Genomic DNA, 19,877 nt, shown 5'->3' with positions numbered 1-19,877 from the left:
CCACCCCGCCCGCCACCCACACTCCGCTCCGCAGCCGGGCCCCGAGCGAGCTCCGCGCCGCCGGCCGGGAGTCCTGGGCTCACGAGTTCAAAGGGCCGCGGCCCCGAGGGGATGCCCTCCTCGCTGTGCCCCGGGGGGCAGAAGCGGACCGCAGGGCGGTGGGACCGGCCCGGGCCACGGTAGGAACCTCGAAAGCTCCCGCTTCCCTAAGTAGAGCCGGTCTTGGGGGAGGGCGCCGGGGAGTTCCGAGCCCGGAGAGACTGTTTGGCCAAGACCGAGCAGAGGCTGAGCCCCGGGCCCTGACGGGCCGTCCCGGGCAAGTGTGCAAGTGTGTGCACGACCGCGGGCGAGGGCGGTGAGCCTCCGCAGGCCCCGTAGCGGTCCACACACTGCGGGTTGATTACCGGGTCCCCACCTCCCTCCAAGCGGGGCGGCTCCTGGAAAAGCCTTTAATCTGATATTAAAGGTTTTCCGAAGTTTGATTCTTTCCAGAGGAGAGTTCTTCACTTAACTGACTGTAAACATAATTAATAGTTATTTAACATGCAACAACAACAACAACAACAACCACCTTTATGGTGTTTAAAAGGATATTGCTCTCTCTAGTTCACACTCTTAAAATCTCGAAATCCGAAAATATCCTGATGAGATTATTAGACCTGATTATATGGTGACACTCCCTCCCCTTTCCTCTAATGAAATTCCTCTCTCTCCTGCCTTCCTCTCTTTTTCTCTCTTTCTCCTTCTCCAGTCTCAATCTCTCTCTAATCCAGGAGTCATTAGCAACACCCTCTGGCTACATGTTTTGCATCAGTGAAACACCGTGACATAGTTGTAATACAAACTCTGCCGCCTTGCACTGCATCTTGCGGTAGGAAGTGTAATAGCAATAAAAATCATTTTTCATCTCCAGGCATTATTCGACGTGGGGGGGGGGGGACAGAAAATCTGAATGTGAGAAGCTGAGGGGGAGGAGAGAGAAATGAAGAGAGGGAAGATAAGGAGGGAAGGAGAAAGAAGAAAAAGCTTTCCAATTTAGAGACTTCTCAGAATTAGAGGTACATAGATTCAAGCCTATCATTTTCTCTGCTTTCTTCTCCTCTGTTTTCATCCTTGTCCCTCGGTGGACCCCTGAACCCTGATAGGAATTATCTCCTAGTTCCCAGGGTCTCTCAGCTACTCCCTTCTACCCCAACATAGCATCCCTTCTGGTGAGGAAGCTCCAGAACTCCCAGGGGCTGCGCCACCCTTTCTCAGCTGGCTGGGGTGAGGAATTCTCATTCAAGTCCTGCTAGGAAATTGGGGCCTCTTTCCCATCGGGTCTCTCAGGAATCTTTCCTGGTTTGATGGAGAAGGAACAACCACCCAGCAAGCCAACGTGGCTATTTTCCTGATGCAGCCCTATAATTTTCGAGCAAGGGCCCTCAGAGAGCCCCCTAATCTTCACTGAGGAGTGCTGGTTACAGGGAGAAGGAGCATTCCTTCCTTGCCTGCCAGCCCTTAGAGAACTCACCCTGCCAACTCAGAGAGGGCAGAGTTTCCGGGAAAGGCTCTCCATGTTGCTTTTGCTCAGGCAGGGAAATGCCAGGGCTCACCCACCACCACGAGCACAGTCTCCCCCAACCCTGTAGTCCCCAGTCCAACCATTGTTCTATGTGGGAGCCACCGAGTTCCTTTAAACAAAAACAAACTTGCAGTCAGAACTAAATTAGAGAAAGGTTCTGTACCTGCCTCAAAACAAAGAAACCACACAAATCTTCACAGGACCCTAAAGTAGATACTCTCTTTTAACAGGAAAAAAAATCTTGTTTTGTGAAATATCTTACTAATCACCCCTAAAGTAGATACTCTACTTTTAACAGGAAAAAATCTTGTTTTGTGAAATATTTTACTAACCACCCTGTGTCTGGGGCAGTGCGCTTTGAAACAACAAATTGAACAAATACACATATAAGTGAGTTAAATTTTCTGTGTATTTTTAGTCGTGTGAGCTTAAGAGTAGGACAAAACAGTTAAGTTACCAACCGGATAAAATAAGGTCAAACTTGCACCTTGAAGAGAATTGCTGTGTGATTTGTACTTCTTGCCTTTCCTGTTTTCACTGGCCTACAGGTGTACAAGTTAGGGGCGGCATTTTGTGGTTATTTTGTCGGCAGAACTGAAGGTTGGGGGGAGGGAGGGGACAAGGTCCCAGTAGGCTGGCGACAGGCATGGCACAGCCCCTCTTTATGTTCATCTGATGAGAATGAGTGGATATGGGTGGAAATCGTAATTGGGAAGGTCTGACTTCATAAGCACCCGCCTCCTGGGAGATATTCGCAGCCGCCACAGCTGAGTGGCCCTGGAACACAGGACGGCCCAAATCCGTGGCCTCCAAGAAGACACCGCTCATTTATGTTTCCTATGAAAGCAGCATCACCACTTAGATTCGGTGATGCTGTAGCTGTATATTTGCTCCTCTTTCTCCTATGATTTGCCCTTTCGCCCAGTGCAGACATTGCGGGGTATATTGGTCACAGATCGGTGGGAAGAAGGCCTGTGCGTTTCGGCTTGTCTTCAAGTTTAGATGATGCAAGGAAAACTCTTGACGGTCCAGTGAGGCGGGAGGCTGCGCGGGGCGGCCGAGAAATTCCCGTTTCCGCAGCGAGGTGGCGCTCCAGGGCGCGGCAGAGCGCCCGGCCGTCCGCGCCGAGAGCCGCGGCCTCGCTCCCGCAGAGACCGCGGCCTGCGAGCGTCACTCCCGCCGCCTCCCTTTCGCCTCGGCGCCAAAAGGCGGGGAGCGATCAGACCCGCTCGGCCTGCGGGTTCTCGGGGTGAGCGGAGGCCCACGGCAGCGACCGCGAAGCTGGCGGGGTCGGGGAGCGCGGCGGGGCCCCGCCGGGGCGCGTTTAGAGCGCCGTGGTCCCGGGGGCTGCGAAGTTCGTATTCGCAGCGGGACCCGGGCGGGGCCGGCGCGGCGGCGCAGGGTCCGCTGGCCCGGTGAGCGCGCGCGGGGTCAACTCCGGCCCGGACACTGCGGAGGGTTAGGCAGCTCCTCCCCGGGCTCGGGAGCCTTCCTTCTCTTTTTCTTTTTCTTCTTCTTCATTTACACACATACATATATTTTAAGAAAAAAAAAAAAATACAGGAAAGAAAATGTAATGCACTCCTTATTGGTTTGTCCCCAAACTAGGCAGTTTTCCAGTTTGATAGGTTTTTCTTTTTCCTTTCTTTTCCTTTTCTCTCTCTCTTTTTAAAAAAACTTTTCCCCTCTGTGGTGTTCCCTTCTCCCCCCCCCCCCCCGCCCCAACCTATTAATACTTCTGAGAGCTGGTTCCTTGTGAATTGGTGGGTGAGAGAGAGATTAACACTAGCTCCAGAAGACCCAGCATTGGGCAAATGACAGCAAAATGGAAGAAGAAACTATTTCAAATTATTTAACTATTTCCATCCACACGATTTCGTTTCCACACTTGCCTTCCGTGGGTATCTCACAGCTCTAAGTCAAAGACGACGGGCAGGAAATGCCTTTCACCCTGTCACGCTCAACCTGCGGTTGTGGGGCCCATTAGAACCAGTTTGGAAACAATGTCAGAAATAATAATAGTCATAAATAGTCACGGTGAACAGAAATTCTATCCTGCGTGAACTTCCTCTGCGGTTTGCCCCCGGCTCTCTGGGACCCGGGCTCCAAGCGCAAACATCAGGCTGGGCCCTCTTTTCAGCATTTTGATTCCCCGGAGCCCTGCCCCGAGCGTTGCCCCCTTACCTAGGGGCTTTGGGTACCTGGCCTAGGCCCTCGCTCCCATTGGGGAGACTGTTGAAGCTGCACGCGGTCGCCGACTTGTCGCCAGCTGCACTTCCTTTAGTCCGTATTTCCGGCTCCCTCACCCTCCCTGACATTTTCTGATATAAATGCAGGAAATTTCGGTCCGATTTAGGAATCTACAGAAATTCAGAGGGTCAGGTCATTAGAATGTTAACGTGGCGACCAAGAATTATAAACATGATCTAAAAGTCTCTTCCAATTCATTTCTTCAAGTATTTATTTGAGTTAAGCGATGAAAAGTGACAGTTGTGAAATAGACAGCTTTTAAAAGTAATGAAGTCAGATGAGGCTTTAACCTGTCGATTGCGATAAATCAACTTTGAAAATGACGAATGAATAATATTACTTGGGCGCCTAACCGGCAGCGTTTGCTGGGCAGGCTGCAGATTCTGAAATCGGCCTGTGATTGCCCTGTGAGCCGTGGCCTGGTGAGGCCCTGAGACTGAAGCTTGGCCCTTGGGTGACCCAGCAGTCCTGGCACCCGCGCTGCCTAAAGGCAACACTTTGACGGGGATGGGTCTCTCTTTCCGCTTAGACTTGGGCAGATTTCGGCCACCGCAGTTTGTCTGGGCAGGTGACTTCAGCCCTCAGCACGGTTAGAAATTCAGAGGGGCCACCACCCAGGGGACTAAACGCTATGCGTGAGAGAGATGTGTGCTCAGCCTAGCTCCCCACCCAGCTGAGGGTTCCAGCCTCGGTTCAGAAAGACCAGGGCCTGCCTGACCCCCGATATTACTAACCCTTTGGAACTGGTAGCAGAAGTTGGAAGGTGAAGAAGAGCAGAAAACTAAATTTCCCAGGGGCCCTGGGTGGGTGGCGCTGGGAGCGCTTCCGGTTCTCACTGACATCAAATGGCCTTATCTACGAGGGAACCTGGAAAAGACAGAGCCCCCCGGGAGAGGCATCCAGTGGTCTTGCGATGGGGAGAAAGGTCTTAATTCTTCACCTCCCCCAGTTAGAGAGTCGGAGAGGCGGTTCTAAGGAAGGTGAACTGGTAGGGTGTTTTAAAAGAAAGTTGACACATTTTCTTGGACATCTCAAGTTCCCCACAGTTACAACTTTGGGCCCAGGCTTGGGAGGACTGGTTCCCTTCCCAATGATTTCAACCCCCAGTCCCTATCCCCGCCCCCTTAAAGTCTGAAGGAGCGTGCCAGGGGCTTCCAGCCCTCTGGGTCTGCCAGGATCTCTTTCCTCCAACAATTCTCCCGGGCGAGGAGGGCCCAGAGGTTTCCCCCGTTTCCTTTGCCCCTGTCCCCCCGGGAGAGGCGCCACTCTGAGGGAGTGCCAGCAACAGGTCCCTGCACTTTGTCCCCCGAACTCGCCTCCCCTTGCTCTCTCCATCCTCAACTTCTGGGGTCCACTGGGAAGCCTGGGAGCGCCTCTCCTTCTCTCTCGGGGTCATCGGGGGCAACTCAAGGCCAGTGAGGAGACAGCGCCGGAGTTTGCGGGCAAGTGCGGGGAGGGGCGGCTCTTAGACCTGTCCTGTGGTTCCCCGCTCCCCAGCCTACACCCAGCTCCAAATTCCAACTCTAGTCCGGAGGCTCCGACTCTAGTCTGGAGGCTCCGACTCACACGACTTTGAGGATGAGACCCAGGGGAAGGGAGAGGAAAGGGACCACGCCCTTCCCGGGGACAGTCACTAGCGACGTGGGGGCCACGCTGGGCTGGTGGCTCCACGCTGCCCACCCGAGCCTGAGACGCCCCCGCCCTCCGCCGCCAGGGGCCTGCTGTCGACCCCGTGCAGCGTCCTCTCCCTCTTCCCGTCGCTTTTCCTTCTCTGCAGACCACATCGTGGGGAAGGAGGTGCCCCAAGCCGGGCGCACAAATCTCGGGCTATCCTCGCGCTTGGCCCGCCCTCCGGGTCAGCCGAGCTGGAACCCGGCGGCAGGGACCCCGCCGGCCACCGCGCGGCCACCGCCCCTTGCCCGCCCCGCTGGCGCCAGGGTTCCCGGCCTCCCAGGCTAGGGCTTCGGGGGGCGCGGGGGCGCCCGGCCTCGCCGGGGTGGGAGGGTGGGTAGCGGGGAGAGCAACTCCCAGTTTCCGGCCGGGCGGAGGGGGCCGCTGAGACTCCTCCTCCTCTCCACCCCGAGGCACCGGGCCGCTGCTCGCCGCGCGTCTCCGCCCGCCCGAGCGTTTCCATAAATCAGGCCGCTGGCAGGCTGCTAATTAGCTCGGGCCGAAAAGAATAGGCAGAGGGAGAGTCCAGGAGCGCTAAGGGGGGTGCGGGTGCCAGCCCGGTAGGTGGGAGATCAGAATTTCCCCGGGACCAATCGAAGGCTCCGCGGAGCACGCCAGCAGCCCCCGCTGAGGACCCCTCACATTGCTCCTCCCGGCCCCCGCCAACCCCCTCCACCCCGCCCCCCCCCCCGAGCCCAGGCCTCCAAGCTGGACCCCCAGATCACAAGCACCCCGCACCGAGCGCATCCCTGCGTTCGACCCGGCCCGCCCACCCACGCCGCCGCCCGCTCTCCCACTCGCTGAGCCAGCCCCACGTTAATTAACTCTCCCTTCACCCCTGCAATCTCACAAGACTTTTCACAACTCATCCCAAGAGTTTCCTCCTTAAGCCCGCAGCCTCTGGCGGGGAACAGCCGCCGGGCAAAGAGGGAGCTGGGTCTGGAAGGAGGGTCAGTCCGCCTCTAGGCTTTTGGGATGAGGGGGTGCTCCCAGGGATAGAGGATGCAGTGTGACCCTGGACTAGTTCCCCTTCCCCAGTGACAAGCCTAGGCAGACCCTTCGAGATGAGAAATAATAACTAAAGTTGGAATATTGACGGCCGTGTAAATTCAGAGCAGAGCACGCGGCGAGAGAGAGCAACTGCTGTTTATTTTCCCTCTTTCCTCCCCCACCCGTCTCCCAGGCCTCCTGGCTCCGCTCGCCCCCGCCTCCCCCAGTCCTCCCCGCCCTCGGCCTGGAAGGGACTCTACGATGACATCAGCCTCCCCGCCCCCGGCCCCGGGACCCCGGAGCGGAGATTGACAGGTGTCGCTCGCAAGGACAATGCCTTCCAGGTGTCACCGTCGCCGTCTCAGCCCTCCCCCCCAGCCCTCTCTGCCCCCTTCACTTCCAACTCGCCTGCCCCCCCGCCCCCCGCCCCCGTTTCTCCTCGGAGGGAAGCGCTCTCCTCACCCCTCCCCTAGCTCCGCGCGTCTGGGCCTTGGGGCCTCGGTCTGTACGGGCGGGGGGTGGCGGAACTCCGCCTGCTGCCTGCGGCGGGGCGGCCGGGAGATTGCCCCGAGCCCCGGAACGGGGCCAGGCTGCTAGAGGCAGCTCGGGCAAAGGCGGATCCGGCTCTGCTTTCCATCCTCATCTTCGCCCCCACCCGAGACACTCCACACGCACACGCGCACACACACACACATAACAGACGCGAAGATAATCCTGCCATCTGGCAAATCCCAAATTTGGCGCCCGAGCTCTGAAAGCCACGGCGAAGTGGCATCCGGGAGTAGGTGGCTGGCTGAACCTGCCCTGCGCTCTGGAGCCGAAGCGAGGGCACTGAGCTCCGCGCCCGCGCCTCGGCTGGATCCCCCATCTCTGCCCTGACCCCTCGATTTCGTGAGGTTTTGCTCTTACAGTAGACAGAGGCTCTGGAGAGTCGGGAATGGGGACACAGGAATTGCAGGGGGGGGTGCGTCCCAGTTCCCACCAACACTGCCTCAATGAGCTAAAACCCAAATTCGGCTTCATTATGTAACACCAAATGTAATTTATAGCTGGGCGGCCTGTCGGCAGCGATTTAGATCATTTGGTGATAAGGATCACACTTATTAGATTTCTTCAAAGCCAATGGGGGTTTTCTGTGTTTTTTTTTTTTTTTTTTAAGGAGGGCATTTGTGCTAAATTGCCAGTGCTGGTGTGATAACTGTCAAAAGTTTGACATCAAAGGAGCTAATATTATTCAGTTACTAGAGACGCTGTCTGTCTAAATAAGAATATCTTAATTACTGCATGACAAAGGTAGGAAGGGGTCGGATCTGAAAAGGGGAGGACATTCAGACACTCCTTTTGATGCGCTATCTATATTAGACCGATGCGTGGTTCTTAATCAGGCTTCCCCCGATTTCCTTTCCTCTCCCCTGTCGGTCCTCTGAACTTTATAACTATATGTAAACACGTTGTCAGTGGGGACATAATCTTCTCGGGTTCTTATTAGAAGAAATTTCCATCCTTTCCCGTTCTAGATTAGCAATGGAGTCCGCTCCATCAATGAAGGGACTAAGGTTTCGTGGACAATAATGTGGCAATTGTTGATGGTTTGTGACCCATAAAATGTGGAGGTGACTGTTCTGGCTTTGGTATGTAATTATGCAAAACACTTTCCATAAAGACTTGCCATTCGATCTAATGGCAGTCCCTGCGGTCTATTTCAAATAGGGAGGGTCTATGTACAGAGAGAGAAAAGTAACATTTGTTTTAACACAGGTTTTATGGGGGGGATGAATAAATACAAACACATCGTAACTGCCGCCCAAAGTATTTTTTCGAGTCGAATTAAAATAATTACGAGGGGGTTTAATAAGTTAATCATAGCAACACGGCCTATCCAAACAGAGGGAGGGGCGTTCAGGCTTCAGCCCACCACCTCCGCGACCTGGGACTGGGCTTGTGGGTGGCGATTCAACCTCCCGCTTACGCAGGGTAGGGTGAGTCTCAGTCCACCTGAGTGCATGGCTGGGCTCTAAAGCTCACTCTGGGGCTGAGATTGGGGGAAGGGTGGGCAACGTTCCCATCCCAAAATCTTATCCGCGGAATTATTCGACAGAGGGAAGTTTAACAAAGCAATCGTCTCCCAGGAAGCCCTCCCCCACACTCCCTCTGCCTCTAGCACCGTCGGACCCCCAAGATCTGGGGCCCACAGAGAGCCTGGTGGGAGGGGGTGCGGGGCCGGAAGGAGTGCCCGCATGACTGGGGTGAGCTGTCTAAACTTGGCCCCTGGCTCAAGACGCAGCTCGGGCCCGACTCCCAGCGGTGAAAGCACCTTTCCATGCCACCTGAGGCTTTGTTTTGAGAAAGGAGAAGAAGAATCATCTAAAAAGGCTTGAAGGAGGAGAGGTGGAATGAGACACGAGATGGTCAGCGGGCCCAGCCCAGCCCTGGCTGCCGGCTACAAGGCAAACGTTTCTCTGTGACACCGCCGCCCCCCACCCGTCCCGGAGAGGTGCCCCCCAGACTCCGATCGGCTCTGCGTCCAGCTTCGGGGCCTCGCTGCCCGCCGCACAGTGACGTGGCAGTGTGAGTTCCGCAGACGCAGGCGACAGGGGATTTTTTTTTTCCAAGGGGGAAATGATGATTAAAAGATAGAATCATCTAAATATCAAAGTGACACATGGGGAGATCTGGAAAAAATATTTAAGCTAATGAAAAGCAAATAAAGAAGCAGACACTTAGGCCGGGAAATTAAATATTATGTTTAAGATGGTGCTTTTCTGCGGGCTTGAAGATTTCCGATTCATGTACACATAATAAACACTCAGGTTTGTCATCTGGAGGTGCAAATCTGAAAGATATTCCAACAAATGAAGTGCCGGCAGAGAGAGGAATAAAGAGATCGGCGCCTGTCAGGGGTCAGGCAGCCTGAGATTGCTTCTAGAGATCTTTTGAAAATTTCACACGATTGAAGGCTTAGGGGCTTCACTGTGCTTGCATTTCAAACTCAGATCAGTGGGATCACAATCAAAAATAGAGGTCTGGAAAAATTTGATGCAAAGATGGCCACGGGCTGCAGGGTTTCTCTCACTAGCTCACTCTTTCTCTCCACCCCCCCTCCCTTTTTTCTTCCCAAGACAGACACCCTGACATAGCTGTGATCCTTTGGATGACAGAGTTGTCAGAAAAGAAAGAGAAAATTGCATCTTGTCTCGTAACTTCTTTTCCGTCAAAAGGCATTTAGGATCCCATTTCCAATAAAAGAGAGGAAAAATGACCATTTTCTGGCAAGCATAGGACCCTAGCTCAAGAGTTTTGGATTTCATAATTAGCGATTTACTCCTAGACATGTAGGTCTGGGTCTTCTCTTCATTTATCCAGATTATTAAGATGATTTCTCATTCAGCTTGTGTCCCTACATTACAGTAAAATTTCTTCCCACTGTCAACCTTATGCAAGTTGGGGTCGATAAACATAAGTACACACTTACACATATACATGTATATTCACACAGAACTTTGTTAAACCTGGAGATTGGCCTGGCTGCTTCATATTTTGTGGGATTTCGTGCTCACTCAGATTTAATCCAACCCCTCAAGATGTCAGCATTTTCTGGTTCAGGAAAATCAATTGTCTCTCTGATTGATCCATGGCTGGTGAAGGGAGAAAATAAAGGAACAGGGACGGTGGATCCTATGAGAACAGTTCTAAGGAAGTCTGAAATGGGACCAGGCTGAGTAGAAGAAGCTGGTTCGACAGTCCCAGCTGTAGAAGACTGTGAACAAGCAGAAGTAATGCCAGTTATGCTAAAATGGGAGTCATGTAAAATGAATTTCTATTAGTTTGGCCAACTTTAGGAAGATCAAAAAAGAATGGCTGATTCATCATCAATTTGCCAGTTTTCCTATTTACCTAGCTAGCGTAGACAAACAACAAGGTACTTTTGGGAAATAATTTAAATCATGGTTGGGTTTCATTAAGTCTGAGACCAAGATGAGCAGAAGTTAGATGCCTAAGAACTTCTCTTAAGTGCATGCGTTAAGAGCAGTGACCTCACAGAGGAGGAAGAGGCCAAAGTAAAGAATGTCTCCTGTTCTCTGAATTACCAAGTCAAACGGTTTAAGAACACGTGTTCTTTAACAGGTGGGCAGAAAGGGAAAAGTGTTAAGAGTTGCTCTAACTGGTTTTACAAGTTCAAATCCTTGACTGCTCTAGCTTCTGTCCACCCGAGCAGCGGCTGCCAGCCCCTTCTAGTTGGGGAGCAGGGGCTGAACCGGGGTGGCAGCTGGGGAGGGAACCAGGCTTCAGCTGTGGCCAGTCTCTCCTGTACCAGGCCGAGGCGGGGGGCGGCGGGGTGGGGGGTGGCACTCGGCTGCGGACCCCCTGGATTTGGGATTCCGGAAGAAAGGCGGGGGAAAAGTAGAGTGCCCCTCAAATCTCACATCCAGACCCTTGGCAGACACTCAGCACCTCCCGCCCCGGAGATTTGCGAGCCAGTGGCCTTATATCTACAGGGCAGCGGCTCTTCTAGATCGGCATGTCCTATATATATATATGTCTGAATCTTTTCCCAGACCCACAGGAAAGGAATAGACAGCAGCCCTGAGTATAACTTCTAAACACTTGACCAGAGATGCAAACGAAGGGGACCCTTTTCATTGCAAGAGGGCAACCCCCTGGGCTCTCAATCTGCCCTTTCTCTGTCTCCTACGAGCGACTGAGGCTCCCAGCCGGGCTTTAAAAGCGGGGGTTTTGTGCCTTGAATACGTCGGGGCCCTGTCCTGGCTTCCAGGAGAAGCGCTGGAAAAAGGGCCGGCGGGCTAACGGACAGAAAGCCAGGGAGGCTGGAGAGGACCCTCGGCCGAAAGGAAACGGCGCCGCCTCCGAGCCGGAGCCGCGCCCGGGGCCCGGCGGGGCGAGGGTTAGGCGGGGATCAAGCCCACGGCGGGCGCGCCGAGTGACCGCCATCCCCGCTGCACCTGGGCGGGAGAAGGCTAGGGGCGCCTTGACTGGGACGTCGGGGGTCTTCCCTGCAGCCTGCAGAGCTGGCAGGAGGCTCCATCAAGAAACACCACGAGGACGCGGTTTTGAGGACTTCCCGCTTTGCCCACCACAGAGCGCCTGGAAGGGAGCTGAAACTCCCGAGTGCGGGCCCCGCCAAGGACCCGCGCGGAGTGCCCCTTCAGCAGCCTATTAGACAGGGACTTAAGGGATGGAGAAGAGGGGGTCGCTCCAAACCACAGGCTGCGGGTGACTTCCAGGTCCCCACGTTCTAAGGTCTCCAGCCCTGGGAGCTATGGACAGGGGAAACCCGTCCTGGTCTCGCCTTGGGGGAAAAAAGGGGGCGGCAGAGCGGAGAACTGCAAAGTGCAGGTCAGAGGCTTCAGGGAGAGGGAAAGGAACCCGCGCCTCTAGGTTTTAAAGTAAACAAAGCCGAAAACCACCCCAGAGCCCCTGGTAGCCCCTGAGCCAGATCTCGAGACGTTCAGGGTAGCGCGTGCGCCGAGCACCCTGCTCTGGAATCATCCCCAGGCAAACCCTGGGCTGGGCCCCCCGCGCTCCTCGGCCTGTCCCGCCTCGAGTGAGGAGACCCTGAGAGTGCACCCCTGTTCGCAGCTGCTGGACCCTTCCGAACAGGGTGGCCGTGGGGGGCGCTGACCAGGGCAGGGAGGGCTCGGGGCTCAGAGAGGGAGCCCAGCGGCGCTGGAGGCTGGCGCGCACAGCGGGGCCCCATTGCGACCCCTCTGCCAGGCCGCACGCTCTTGGCACTCTCCAGGAGTGAAACTCGCAAACCTTCCCGAGAGCTGGGTAGGGAAAAGGGGAGCAACCAGAGGCATCTTCTGGCTGTGTTACCACGAGCTTGGAAAACTCGGCATTTCCACTGTTGGAAACCTCCCGTGGTGGCTGGGAGAGGCTGGCCCCGCGGGACGGGGAGAAAGCACTCGAATTCCCATGTTGCCGTCTTGGCCTTTTCTAAAAATGATTTAAAAAATATATATGAAACTAAAAACTCCAGGCGAGGCAACGCCTTTCTGCCTCTTTTGATATGACATCCACTAAATAAAATCCGCTTTTAAGCTGTCTGTACTCTAACTTCAAAGGAGCAAATGTTAATTTTACCTTTATTTAAATGGTTGCCAGGCTGCCTTGTGAGGGGTTCTCCCCCTCCTCCGGCCCTCCCTCTAGATTTTAACATATGGAGTACTGTAATGATTTAGCGGCACTCCGGAAAGCAGGCAGCTCTTCCCGCTCGCCTCCTGCCTCCCCCAACACTTTGCCTCATTTTTGTTGATATTGTTAATTTCATGGACCGCTCCTTAAAGTTTAGCCGGAAATACACGGTGCCAGGGCACAAATGGCGAGTGTGTGGGTTGTCTCCAGTGGCCTGTAAGTGGCGACGCACCAGCAACAGACTCCACGTCTCCTTGGGTGCCTGCAGACCATGCCATGTGGGATTTCGTGGGCACGGCTCCTCGATCTAAAACCAGACATGAATATTTTTACTCCACACACGCACAGGTGACCACACTCCCGGCGGTTCGCCACGTGCGCCTGGAACTCTGTTCCTTGAAGGCAAGGCTGCAGACCTGTAGGGAAACGCAGGGAATTTCAGGTGGTCTTTTTGATCCCACCTCCAGTTTTCAGGATCTCCTGCCAATTTCTCAGTGTGTTTCTGTCCAGATAGACTAAGCTCTTTGGAGTTAATTAACCTGTGGTCCAGCTATGATGAGTACACAGCGAAGAAAAGGCGGAAAGAGAGGATATTAGAAAGAAGAGAGGGAGATAAATAGCGTACGTTTAGCCCCATTCCTTTACACGCCTCGACCACAGTTCGTTACCGACTTCCCAGCTGCGAGGACGCTGCGCGCCATTTACGGTAATTGAATTGCTGTTATAACACCTTTCAGGGGGACGGCAATGCGTTTCAAAAAAAAAGTTGCGCGCGGCCTGCCTGCGGCTGCCTTTCCTACTCTTGCTACCACCGGCCGCCCGCCGGGCAGAGCTGCCCCTCGGGGACTGGGGACATGGGAGATGCCTCGTAGGTGGAACAGGAGGGACCCGGGCTCTGGTGAATCCAGCCCAGGCGGGGCACCTCCCCAGTCCAGCGAATACTCTGGGGTTGCTGGGGACCCGGCGAGAGCCAGAACCCGAAGCCTCGTCTGAATAAAAGATCAGGACAGGACCTGGAACTGTAGAAACTGGGAAAAGCAACATGCAATCCAGAGTAATCCGAGCGTCACCGAGGCCTCTGCCTTCACTCTTCCACTGGATTCGGATTCTCTCGCGCTGCCTGCAGCCGAGGGTGGTTCAGACAGCACTCCCTTGGCCTGTGCCCTTCCCCCAGCCTTGGTCTGGCGTCTCTGGGTACCTGCTTGCCCTGAGAAAGAGGAAAGTTTCCTGCCCAGGGCTAGGCACCCGAGTTTGGGGACCCGTGCTGAGATGCCCCGTCGTGTGTTCCCCCCACCCCTACTCCAAGGACCTCCCCAGCCTCTGATTTTGGCCATGTGGGGCTGCAGCAAAGCCTGGGAGGCCCCAGGATTCATCACCTCCCTCTAGTCTCTTGGTAACAGCCCTGGCCTCCTTCCTCTTCCAAGGTGTATCCCTCCAACTCTTCTCCTGTTTCTCCTACCCTGCAGCAGTGGCCTCGCTGAGACCTCAGGGCCAGCCAACTCTTTCCCCTGGTACCCTTCCCTCCAGGCTGACTCCTCTCTCGAGCAGGACACAACTTTCCAGGTGGAGAGAGCAAACTTGATTAATTGGTTTTTCCCTCTCTCCTCCTCCCCACCTCTTTCTGCTCCAGGACAGCCTTTGGCTCGGTGGCCTGGGCAGTAGCAGGTTGACAGAAGTGTGCGAAAATGTGTGTGTGTAGAAGGAGTGCAAGGGGATCTCCCCACCCTTACCCACCATGTAAGACCTTTATGGCTAGCTTAAAGAAACTAGGAAAAGAGAAATGTGAGAACTAGAGGCTGGGCTGTGTTTCAGCAGGCCCGGGGAGGTGAGCCCAGTGTGGCTGGGAGGGACTAGCGCACTGGGCTGCTAACCCAGGGGTCTGAGCCTCATCTACCCAGGTCAGCCAGAGAAACTGAGATGCTAGTGGCCACGCTAGGCTCCCCCAACCACCCAGTGCTGTGCGCGGTAGGAATCAGGCTGAACGAACTGTCCAGGAGGAATTGGGACTGAAACCAGTGGGCAGAAACAGTGTAGAAAGAGAAACTGCTCCTGGGGATGGAGGGAGAAACAGTGCTGTGGGGTCTGGCCCTGAGCCACTGAGTGGGGAAAGTCTTATGGCCTTAGTTTGGGATTCACCGAACAGGGGTGTGTGTGTGTGTGTGTGTGTGTGTGTGTGTGTATGTTTGAGGTGGTGGTGGTAAGAAGGAGCCGCGGTGGGGGAAGGGTGGTTGGCATCTATCTCACTCATCACTGTGGCTTCAGTTAACCTTCTCTTTTCCTGGGAAATCTTCAGCACCCCCCTTAAGTCCCCCCACCTTGGTAGACTCAACGTTTCCTCCGGAACCAAAAATCTAGTGCTCCTGGAGGCATCCAGCCCTGGGATGTGCTCTGGGGTCCTGCAAGGTGGGAGTGCATTCGCCTGACCCTGCCCCAGCCACACACAACCCTTAGCCGCCTAAGTCTACTTTTCGGCAGAACCAAGTTCTTTGGCTCTCCTGCGTGGCCAGGAGATGGGGTGGGGGTGGGGGAATGCCATGCCTCCCGGTCCTCCAAGGCCTCCTGAAGCTGAGATCAGTTTGGGATGGAGTTGGGGAGGGGATAAAAATCTACACGAACTCGGTAAAGTGACTTGATGGGGAGGCCTCGGGAGTGTTGGGAGTAAAGGGACTCAAGCTTCAGTTGAGGGCAGGAGAAAAGAGCAGGTTCCTCCTGTATCTGTAACCGGTACCCAGTGTTCTCTGCCGAAAACTACGGGCTCTTAGGTTTGCGCTTCGGCATCTTGGAGACGGAAGAGGTGCGCCCCTGCCTCCTTCCGGTTCGAGGCGAAGCGCGGGCACTAAGAGGGTGCGCGTCAAGGGCGCTCGTTCAGCTCACCCAGGTCGGTAGCAAGGTCGGGGGAGGGGGGTGGCTGGTACGAGACTCCCCTTCACCTGGGAGCGCAGTCAAGGCTCGGTTTGTGAGCGATTGAGTTCCCGCTGCATTGTTCGGCTCTATCTACTCTCGCCGCCCAGTTGAAATATCTACTTTGCAGGTTTGACCCTCCCATCTCTAGACTGCTCAGGAGTGATTTTCCCCGGATATTGACCTTTGCGCAATAAAGTTGATTGCCAACAGCTAGAAAGATTCTTTAGGAAAAGGCATGGACCTAAAAAAAAAAAGAAGAAATAAGACTGAAGCGAGCCCTGAGCCCTGCTCGCGGCTAAGCACCGCACCTTAACATTCCCACAAGCCGCCCCACCCCACCTCCCCACGGACTTAGGAACTGCCATTGTCTCCTCTTTGCTGCTAAAGAAACTGAGCTTCAGGGAAGTTAAGAACCTTCCGTTAAGCCCACCAGCAACAGACCAGGCCTGGATGGAACCGGGCCAACTTGTTGGAAGTCAGCTTCCATTCCACACTGGATTTAGGAGAGAAAGCTGCTCACTTGGAGGGTAAATGGAGCTTCTCCCGGGGAAAAAGTGGTGCTTCCCCGGTCATCTGTCCTTGCCAAGGGGGTCAGGAAAGGGTTTTCTAGCAGGCTCTAGCCCGTGGACCCTTCAGCTGACAGGTAGCAAGCTAGTGGGCCAGCAATTCCCCTTCAAGGCACAGCCTGCTGCTTCCAGGGATGGGAGACAATATGCCTCTGTGCTTTCTGATTTCAAAGGTGAATCAGGGGGTGCTTGCTGTGTTACGTGTGCCCACAAAAGAAGCTTGGGACCTTATCCCTTTTAAAGAGCTTGTTAAAAGAGCACTTGGATTTGTCAGGGAAAGATGGGAGGGGGAAAAGGAAAAAAAGCACCTAAGATACTTGGGCATATTCATCTTGGGAGCTGGAGCACAGATTGATGGAGGCCAAGAGTAGGATTTGCAACATCGGAATAAATAGTTTCATTTCAAACATTCTGATACGCTTTCAAACATTCTGATACGCTCCCTGTTCTGATGGGGAAAGACAGTGATGTGAACACAGTCACGAGAACTTCCCTCTTGCTAAGAAGTCCCATTTCCTCATGGGATCCCAGGAAAATGTCCTCAAGGTAGAGCAGAGAGTTGTCTAAGACTCGATGAACATGAGTTTGGGCAAACTCTGGGAGACGGTGAAGAACAAGGAAGCCTGGAGCGCTGCAGTCCACGGGGTCACAGAGTCCGCACCATTTAGTGACTGAACAACTGCAAGTTACTAAGGAAAGCATCTCACCCATTTTTCCTTTTAGTCTATCTCCACGCTCTTTTTGTGGATTTCATGAGGAATCAGACTTTAGAATTGATTATTTTTTTCATCTAGAAAAACATACTATGCCTTAAGCATAACCACAACAAAAACTATAAACTTTCCTGCCAAATTGGTGTGGGTAGTATTTGACTTCACCTTTTCTGCTTTTCTTTTTCAGATTTTTCTGTTTGTTTGTTTCTCAGTTTTCTCATGAGGATGAAGTGAATTTAAGAAAATACTCAGCTTAATCTCTCTCTCTCTCTTTCCATATACACATACAAGTTACATCCCCATGAGTCAAAGCATCCAATATTTTTAATGTCGATGTAGGAAAAAAATCAGTGTACCGAGGTAGTCATTTTTAAAAAAATTCAAAACAGAAAAATGACAGATAGTATTCACATCTTCAGCTTGTAGGAAGGAACCTCCCGCGTTTGTGTTACTTATTTGGAAGGAGATGGTCAGCTTGGGTCAGCCAGTCCTAGGGGAATATTGTTAAGTCAAGATCAGCTGTGCCTACCTGTTAACACTGCAGGCTTTCTGGATTTACAGTTTCCTGCATTTAGAGCTTCCTGGCTTGAGAAGTGGATCGTCAGTGTTGGGAGGAGGTGGAAGCATGGGTGGGCTATGAGTGTAGCATGGAAAATACAGGAATCCAGGAGGAGGAAGAGTGATTATCTTCCTGCTCACCATGGAGACTTTCTCACTTTTGCATTTACTTAACGCCCACTTATTAAGCAGGTAGGATGTTCCCAGCATGGTATGAGGCACTTGTGGACACAAAGATTGGTAACTCATGGGCCCTGGCCTGGAGGAGTTTTTAAGTTTGCAGCACGAGCGAGGCAAGCAAACAGGGCATAATACTCTCTGACAATGTGAACAAGGGGCTTTGGAAGTTTGAAAGAGAACTGCTTGGGACAGATGTCCAAGATAGGTGATTTCATTTGGTATTCAACAAGTATGGGAGGTAGGGCAGAGCAAGGAGAGGAAGGAGAGAGAAATGGGAACTTCAGCTGGAAAGAGGCACAGAGTAAAGGTAGGGAAGGTCAGACCAGGGTTCTTATTTCTCTGGGGGACACTCAGGTTCACTGTTCCTTGATTATCGGGGCTTGTATAAAGAAGCTGGAGGTTTCTCCCATAGTTCTTATGTAGAGTGTGTCTTCTGCCTCCCTGTCATTTTCATGGGGGGAGGAGTGGATTTGAGATGGTTTTCTTTTTAGTCTAACTGATGAGCCACATTTAGATTCCCTTCTGGAGTGAATAAGTGGAACTCCTTGTCCCTTGGGCATTTACCTGAAGGTTTAAGATAGAGAGAAGGGCACACAGACATGGACAGGGTTGTGGAAATATCAGAGGACATTAGTATAAGGCGGATAGTGACCCCCCAAAAAAAATCCTTCCAGAATGAATTCCTAACTTTGCGCGAGTGCCAGAAGTATGGGTACCGTTGGCTTCCACTTCAGAGCTTCCACTTCTCTCAGAACAGATGAAACATGCTGTTTTGGTTAGTTCTCTGTGTCTCTCTCTCCCTTGGGGCTGGAAGCCCCTCGGAGGCTGGGAGTTGAACTGTTTCACTTACTTCCCAGCTCCTGGCACAGCTCCAGGCACATAAAAAGAGCTCAGTCCATTCTGAATGAATGAACGCTGCAAGTGTAAGGACATCCAACATTGGCTTTTAGTTTGTGTTCATGATGGAGACTCTGAATATCTTTTTAGGTTTATCATTTTGGGTTTTTAATTGTGATCGCACACAGTAATCACTGGAACAACTAGTTCTGATAATAACTTGTTTTTATTCATGGTAGAACTAGCCTGTTGAAGTGAAAGATTTGAGCACAATAGTTATGAAACTGTACCCCCTGCCTTGACCTTGGACGCTCACTTACAAGACACTCAAGAGCCACAAATTGAAAAACCACTGTACTAGAGGCTTCACATCAGCGTTGTCCAATTTGTTGCTCTCCTTATTCTCAGCATGATGCTTTGACTTAACTGTTCTCTCTGAGCTGGTCTTCCTACCATTCAGAGTCGTGATGAACTTTCATACAACCAAAACTCACTTTTGGCATACGTTTTGCTGTTGTTGTTTTCGTCATTTCATGTATGACTTGTATATTGGCCAAGATCCTTTCATAGCTGGACTAAAGAAAGGTTAAGATACCTTCTTCTTCCCAAGGCTTCTGTATAACTTTTAGATGACCCAAGGAATGGCAATCATCTGGGTTCTTAAAAGTCAATATCTTATGGCCATTTACTCAGGGAGAGGGCAAAATCTAGGTTGGAAGAAGGATTAATCTAAGATGTTTTGATGCCCTTCTTTTGCTTTGCTGCTCTGTGTTAACATTTTCCAACATAGGCACCAATTAGGTCTTGGAAACAAGCATGAAGAAAAGCATAAAATGAGATCAAAACATGATCAGCTCCCTCTGAATTCTACCTTATGTTTTAGCCCGTCTATTGGCTCCTTGGCTTGGAGTAATTTCAAATTCCCACTGGCTTAGTGGCAAGACATCTTCTCATTCTTTTCTAAATACACTCTTCCTTTAAAAAAAAAAAAAATTCCTCCCCACCATCTTCTGTCTTGTGAATTCTTTTTTTAGGATTCAAATTGCAAAGAAATTCGTAGGTGAAATAGAATGCATTTTTGAGCACTATGTTCATTGTTGTTCCTAGCTCAATGGGGCAGTAGAATATTTCAGGAAGGAAGTTTATGGTTTTTTTTTTTTTTTGCTTTGAGTTGAGGAGGCTGTTCTATCCTTGATAATCATCTCAGTGATACTGTGTCTTGGTACCCAGTCAGCTGAGGTACAATACAAGTATCATCCAATCTTGATTACATTGCTCATAAAAAGGCAAAATTTTGAGGGCTGTGGACCTCTCAGGGCAAGGAGAGTGTCAAACTTTCCTATTAGCAGTATCAAAATATGATTCCAGAAAACCCATGATAAGAGATTCAGATGGGATTATATGATACAAATGCAAAGGATGCGGAATCCAATTTTAGGTCAGTTGCCAGCCCTTGGCATTCTGGTGGCTCTGTGAAGATTATAGAAAGTA

At 52.4% G+C, this 19,877-nt stretch overlaps 1 long non-coding RNA gene across 1 annotated transcript in view; it reads left to right on the top strand.

Annotated features, from left to right (window-relative positions):
* LOC138984355 (uncharacterized) overlaps nucleotides 1-19,877 on the top strand; it is a 37,663-nt gene continuing 17,786 nt past the window's right edge. Inside the window, exon 1 of the long non-coding RNA XR_011461619.1 lies at nucleotides 1-179. This is a non-coding gene — a long non-coding RNA (uncharacterized lncRNA). The remainder of the gene's footprint in view (nucleotides 180-19,877) is intronic.

This window comes from Bos mutus, chromosome 21 (assembly GCF_027580195.1).
Source record: "Bos mutus isolate GX-2022 chromosome 21, NWIPB_WYAK_1.1, whole genome shotgun sequence".
Classification (NCBI taxonomy): domain Eukaryota; kingdom Metazoa; phylum Chordata; class Mammalia; order Artiodactyla; family Bovidae; genus Bos; species Bos mutus.
The sequence above is the reverse complement of the archived record's forward strand: the minus strand, read 5'-3'. Positions and strand labels throughout refer to the sequence as shown.